At 36.6% G+C, this 7,163-nt stretch overlaps 1 long non-coding RNA gene across 1 annotated transcript; it reads right to left on the bottom strand.

Annotated features, from left to right (window-relative positions):
* Positions 1-348: 348 nt before the first annotated feature.
* On the bottom strand, positions 349-3,688 carry LOC306885467. Its single transcript, XR_013785541.1, has 5 exons — positions 3,612-3,688; positions 2,760-2,787; positions 1,789-1,952; positions 1,487-1,582; positions 349-992 (listed from the first exon to the last, which is right to left on the bottom strand). It is a non-coding gene; the product is annotated as an uncharacterized lncRNA (long non-coding RNA).
* Between the last annotated feature and the right edge of the window lie 3,475 nt (positions 3,689-7,163).

Raw genomic sequence — 7,163 nt, 5'->3', positions numbered from 1 at the left:
ATCCCTCAGGTCGAAGTAAAGCATTCGTGAGAACGAACAGTAGAACCTAGAACTCTTTTCAGATCAAAACCACACTGTAAAACCAAATTAGTAAGCAGAACTCAAAAAAATTGATGTAACTCGTTGCCTCAATTTTTTTAAGTTCATGAACTTAAAAAAAAAAACATTTCAAAGGTTAAATATTTGGATTACATGTTACATAAACATTTTAATTACAGTTAAATTAAAACTTGTTATCAAATCAACTTAAATATTTTCAGTTATAGCAACTTAAAATTTTCCTTACCCATTCTCATTGTATTAAGTTAACATTACAAAAAAAAAATAAGTACACAAAGAACCATTTTTAAGTAGCATCAACTCAATATTTATTAGTCTTAGTCATTTGTTTTACAAGTACAAGTAACTCAAAACCTTTGACACACAAGACTCAAAATCGTATGCCTAAAAACTCAAAATTTTTGTGGTAACTCGTTGCCTCAAATATTTTGAGTACAAACAACTTCAACAGTTTAAGTTACAGTGAGTTACACTGAATTCTTGCCATCTTCTATTTAACACTGCAGTGTTAATTTAAAAGACAGAAACATAAAACAATTCAGAGATGCACTAGGCTAAAACCTGAACACCAGATTAAAATAGCACCTCTAAAATTACAAATTTATGAACCTGCATGAAACTCTACATGCGCATCGTCATTTTTGAGACTCTGTAACTTGGGTGACAGTTTACCATCGTCAAGACCAAGTAAAATCTTCTGAATGAATTCAAAAGTGTTGGTCAGTCCCCTGGGATAGCTGAGGTGTAGTGCATAGATCAGTCCAAACATTACCAGGAAGGCATCAGCAAATCTGGGGAGGTTGCCCACAATCTCGCTTTCAATGACAACAGAGATTGTCACAGGCTGGAAGTGAACTGGACTTGTCATTATCTTTGACGACTGTGAGGAGGGCCACTGCAACATCTAAAAGCTCTGGCTCATCAGATGTGTCCTGTAAAATAAAATAGATATAAAAAGGATTAAAGATTTTTATTAAGATTTTTGACAAAAATATTTACAGCAGGTTTAGTGCAAAGATAAAGGCATTTAGTTAGTCATGAGATTTAACAAACAATATTGCTTCAGACCAACTGACAGAAAGTTTAATGATTTTGATTGTTGTGTGAACAAACTACAGTATGACGATTTTAAACAGAAGATCAGTGTTCTACAGGACCCAGCTAAGCTACCAGTAAACAAGAAATTGATACTATGCTAAAAAAACCTATAAAAATGCTTTATTTTGTTTAAAGCAATCTAGTACCAAAGTTTTTTTTTTTTTTTTACAGTAAGGTCAAAGAAAACAAATCGCTTCAAATCTCTTCAAATCACACAAACTATGTGATTTGAAAGACTGAGCAAGGGTAAACGTGTAAGTATGTCTGTATTCATATGAACTGTTTACTTAATATGGTCGTGAGATTAAAAAAAACAAAAAAAACTCACTGTGCAGGTCTTGAAAAACTCAGAGACATCCTCACGTAGATACACAGAAAGGGCATGAAGAACAGTAACACGCTTTGTGTGTATGTCATGAAACGCCTATAACGATAAAAACAGAATTGTACATAACTTATTTAATGTTAAACACCACAAGATATACAAAATCAGACAAATACCAAAAAAAAAAAGTGGACAAGTTGTTGTATTCAAAGCTCATTTGAATCATCAAACTTTTCAAATGTTTTCCAATGTTCCTCTTTTAATTAGGAATTAGACCTATAAAAAAGGGATAACAATATTTTTACCTGTTCATCATGGAGTTTTAGGATTTCAGTCAAAGCATCTGATGTCTTCCCGGTTCTGCCTTCTGTCTGAACAGGGTCATCAGTCTAGGAAGATGTCGGTCAAGCTCTGAGTAGAATGTGTTGGGCAGGTTCTGGTTTGTAATTCGTAGGAACTCTGCATACACCTACATTTTAAAACAAAGACAGACTAATATAACTATATAATATAACATTGGAATCCATAACAGCACTTACAACTTCATCCAGTGCAGATTCTGCCACATTGCAACCATTTCTCTGCAATATATCTTTAATTGCCTCCTTGATCAAAGGCTGAGATAAGAAGCAGACCTGATTTAAATGCTCCACTATTTCTTGGGTAGCTGTGTTTGAGACATGTAGGATTGCCTGCATCTTCAAAAATAAGGAAGATAAATTCATTCTGAGATGTTTTTTTAGTTCGTCAGTGTCACACTGACCATCATCCCCCACTGGATCCTCATCTGTGCCTGGAGGTTCTTCATACAAATCACCATCAACTGCAGGAATACTTGCTTGACCAACTTCACTGACAATGTCATTTTGAAAGTCTGATGAAACACTTGCTTGGTGTGATCTACTTTTATGAGAATTGAATGAAGAGTATACATTTGTGGTAAAGCTACAATCCTTGTATGGGCAAGCCACCGTTTCATGATTTCTTAAATGCCTTCTAACATGGCAGAAAAGAACAGATTCAGAAAATTGCTGCTGAAATGGGCATAAAGGGCATTTAAATAACAGAGCCTGCTGAGAGTGTTCTGCACTACTGCCAAATTGGCAAGTATGATATCTTGACAAATGAGTTCTAAGACTATTAAGTGTCTTAAATGTACACATGCAATCATTATAGATGCATGGAAGAGGGCTTACACTGGAAAAGTGACTGTGTTGAAGTCTGTAGTGCTTAAATACTTGCAATCTGTCAGTAAAAGAAGCTGAGCACAACTTACATTGCCAAATCATACTGTAGCCAACAACCTGAAAGAAAAAAACAAAATTAATGTTAGAAAGTGTATAGCTCCATCAAAAAAAGTTTAATTATTAAGTACAAGTCAACTAACTGGTTACATGATCATGACCAGAGAATACAACTAACACTGTTTTCGGTGTAATGTGTTTTTTCATGTGTACAGATATAAAAATGTATGTTAATGTTACACCAAACATAGAGCGGAGTACTATATAATAGACAAGGCTGTTTAAATATTAAGCAGGAAAATGATAAATGTGGACCTCTTCATATAGACATCTCAGCGCTGTTTTATATTTCTAAACAGACGTCATCAGTCAAAACTTGAACACATAACGGCTCTATATCATTTTGCCAAATTACAGGCTTTACTGGCACATTTCTGCAATGGCACATGCTCTCCAGCTCCCTAATTTGCGTATCAGTGGCACGCCAACACATTGGGAAAAGTATATTGTCCAAGTTATCTAGTTTTGTGCACACCAGACAAAATTAGCAATGAATAAGCAATGGATGTTTTTTTTTAATCGCGTGTCACGCATGGACGTAACAATCTCAGCGCCTAATGTCTTTAAAACAAATGTAACGTTAGGCTAAATTGTTCACGCGGAATTACAGACTGATCCGTTTGAAAAATTATATAAGTTAGCTGATGTGTAACATATGCTTCGTCGTTCGTTGTTTTTATTAGGCCTATTTCATCAGTTATTCCTTGCTAGACATCCATGAATTTTGAATGTAAATATACGTAACTAACGAACGCTGTTTAAAGTTTTGTCTTGATTAAACTGCTGCAACTGTTCACTAGATAAAAAACACATTTAAAACTTACCGTGACACCGACGTTGCTGGTAACTGCCGACAGCTTGAAGCTTACATCCTCCTCACTGCACTGCAGTCACTTGTGGCGCCAACGTAACTTAAAAGTTATCCACGTGTTGCGCGTTCCCACAACGTCGCAAGTCTCACGTTGACCTTGGGGCACGTGAGCCTCGTAAGCCAATAAAATGATGACCCTTATGTCAACCGAGTTGTAACTTTTTAATCAAACATATTTTTTCCTGCCTGGCTGCCATATAAAGAAACCTCTAATGTTGAACCCACTTAGATGTTCGTTGAAGTTACAATTTTGAGCTCTTAAATTACGATCTTCTTAAGTTTTTGTTTCATAAGCTAATTGCTTACGTTATTATCTTAAGCAGTGATTCCTTAATATTCTCTTTGTGCTCACATTAAACCAGCTGTACATGTATGTAAAATTAGTGCTTAGAGTGAATTGAATATTTTTCTTGGTAAAATCTTTTACAGCTGAATTTATGAAGACCCAGCCATTATTAGGAAAATTAAGTATTTTTTTTAATATTAAATTATTTAAATACATATAATTTAATTAAAAATTACAAACAATTGGTTACACACACATGCCCGCAAGCAAACACACAATGTTGAAACAACAAGAAATAAGTACAGTTAAATTATACACCTAAGTGGTACTTACTTAATAAGCAAATTGTTTCAGTTAATTAAAAATAATCAGTTCAAGTCACTCAAAAACTATAAAAAAGTCACATAAACTCAAAATATTTAGGTTAGTAGAACTGTATCAGAAAATTAAGTTTACGCTACTCAATAATTTTAATTATTTTGAGCATTTGGGTTTACAGTGCATTCATTGCAATGTGTGTGTGTGTTTGTTTACGTATTCTGTTTTGTGTCGTTTAGCTTAGTATTGTGTTAGAGTAGTGAAATAAACTTTGATTCTATTAAGAAATCTCTTGTCTGTTGCTATGTGATTTGCAAATCTTAATTACTTGCCAAAGATCGCGTTTACCTACGCTCATGAATTTGATAACTAACTATTTGGTTTGTTTTATCGTTGGCCCCGAATAAGATAAACAAAATTGTTAAGAAATAACGGGCTGATTTTAATGCTTGCTGGACAAGTCGTTAATAAGGTATCGTTAACAAGGTGTAAGTTGGACATTCTGATTAATCTCAATTAATCATATAAATATCGAATCTTAAGAGTGATTCCCTAAAAGCTAAAATTAGAACAATGGTTCTAAAGTTTACTACACATACATAATATTGCAAAAAGATTCAGGGAATACAGAGAAATCTCAGTATACGTAGGGCAAGGCAGGAAGCCTCAGTTGAATGTGCATGACTTTTGAGTCCTCAGATGGCATTGCATAAGAAACCGTCATGCTGCGGTGTTAAATATAGCCACATGGGCTCAGGAGTACTTCAGAAAACCATAGTCATTTACCATAGTCTGCTGCTGCATCAAGAAATGCAACTTGAATATCTGTTACTCGAGGAGAAAGCTATTCATCAATTCTATGCAGTGATGCTGCCGGGTTCTCTGGGCCAGAGCTCATCTCAGATAGTCAAAAAGACAGTCAAAATGTGTATTGTGCTCAGATGAGTCCACATTTCAACATGTTTCCAGGAAAAATGGATTACGAGTTCTCAGTCCCAAAGACCAAAGGGACCATCCAGACTTTCATTAGTGACAGATGCAAAAGCAAACGTCTGTCATGGTATGGGGGTGCAGCAGAGCAAACATCATGGATGACTGGCAGATGTGCGAAGGTACTATTGACATGGAGGTATATATTGGGATTGTACAGAGAAATATACTGGTATACTGGTTATTAGATCAAGACAATGGTAGCTCTCATTCTGCATGTGCTACAACAGCATAGTTTCGTAGAGACAGAGTGAATGTGCTAGACTGGCCTGCCTGCAGTCCAGATCTGACTCCAATTGAAAAAGTACCAAAAGAATCCTCAATTCCCAAACAATGAAACATTGTAATTAAAAGGAAGGTTGATGTGACAGTGTTAAACATGCCTCTTTCCCAACTTTTTTGGAGTGTGTTGCAGACATCAAGATCAAAATTTGTTAATATTTACAAAATATATTAGTGAAAACTTTGGAAATCTTTTCTTTGTACGTTTGTCAATTAAATAAAAGTTAAAGAGAATGAACAAATCACAGATTCTTGATTTCATTGCATTTTACAAAATGTCCTTGGGGTTGGGGGTTGTACTAAAATAATCTTTAATGGAATTGTTTAGTAGTTGAATTGGAATCAGAAGCAGCACACCTTACACCAGCATTTTAAAGGTAGGGCACTTGAAAGGGTCCAGTCTTTATCTCCTCAGCTTAAGCATGAAAAAGGATTTATAGCAGACAATTGATTTATGATTTAACTGCATCCTCGAGCATTACTGAAAATCTCATCCCTTCAGCTACATCTTTGCACCCAGCCCATCAAAAAAAAAAAAAAAAAACTCCCCCTCTCTTTGTACTTTTCTTTTTGTACACAGTGGGTCTGCCTGCCACGAATGCCAAATAGGACTGCGAGATCTCAGAGCCCCAGAGACAAACGCCACAAGAATCAGACAGCAGAAGCACTGAGGAGAGAGAGGTGTAGACCCAGGATGGGCAGGACCTCTTTGAAGACTTTTAATAGGCCTGCTTTGTGCGCTAGCTGCCAGTATCTGTCACACTGAGTCCAGATGTAGGAACACTCTTCCCTGACTTCCTCTGTGTAGATGTCAGCACGCTGGTTAGTTGCCATCTTAGTTTCTTATAATCTACTACAGACAAAAGAATAGAAAACCTTACCCTAAAATCAACATTTAAGTAGATTACCAACATAACCAACTCTAAACACCTGTAAACAAGATCAAAACTTGCTCCAGACTTGCTGGGTGATTTTAAAAAATATAGTAGCCATAAATATTTTTAACATTCAGAAAACTGTATTTTTGCATTTCTTTCAAAGTTTTTCTTCATGAGAACTAACTTTTGATCTTCTGTCCTCAAGTTCATTCACTTAGGTGTCCCAGCAGAGTAGCCACAGTAAACTATGAATTACTGTAATCCATTAATGTTTGACAACCACAATGTCAGCAGCATTGGTTGTAATGAGCACACGATGAAGGAATAAACAGAAACGTCTCAGGTTACGTAAGTAACCCCAGTTCCTCGAGGGAACGAGACGCTGCATCTGGGGACGCTTTGGGGAACGCCTTCAGCGTAACCGGCTCTGAATACAAGTTAAATCTGTCAAATCGATGGGCGAGACGTCACGGGCGAGGTGACGTAATGACCAGCTGGTATAAAAGCATGTGCGGTGAAACCGGCGTTAGCTTCTAGAATGAAGCAAGCGCTGGCAGGGATGCCGGAAGTGTGGCCTCGAGATGCAGCGTCTCGTTCCCTCGAGAAACTGGGATACATATGTAACCTAAGATTTTCCTCTTCAGGAACTCGAGCTGCATCTGGAGACGCTTTGGGGAACAAGCTATCCATGCTGCCAGACTTACCAATCCCTGCCCAGTGTGTATCCCTGCGGAGCACATCTATGGCAAGA

Source organism: Barbus barbus, assembly GCF_936440315.1.
Source record: "Barbus barbus genome assembly, chromosome: 19".
Classification (NCBI taxonomy): Eukaryota; Metazoa; Chordata; class Actinopteri; order Cypriniformes; family Cyprinidae; genus Barbus; species Barbus barbus.
The sequence above is the reverse complement of the archived record's forward strand: the minus strand, read 5'-3'. Positions and strand labels throughout refer to the sequence as shown.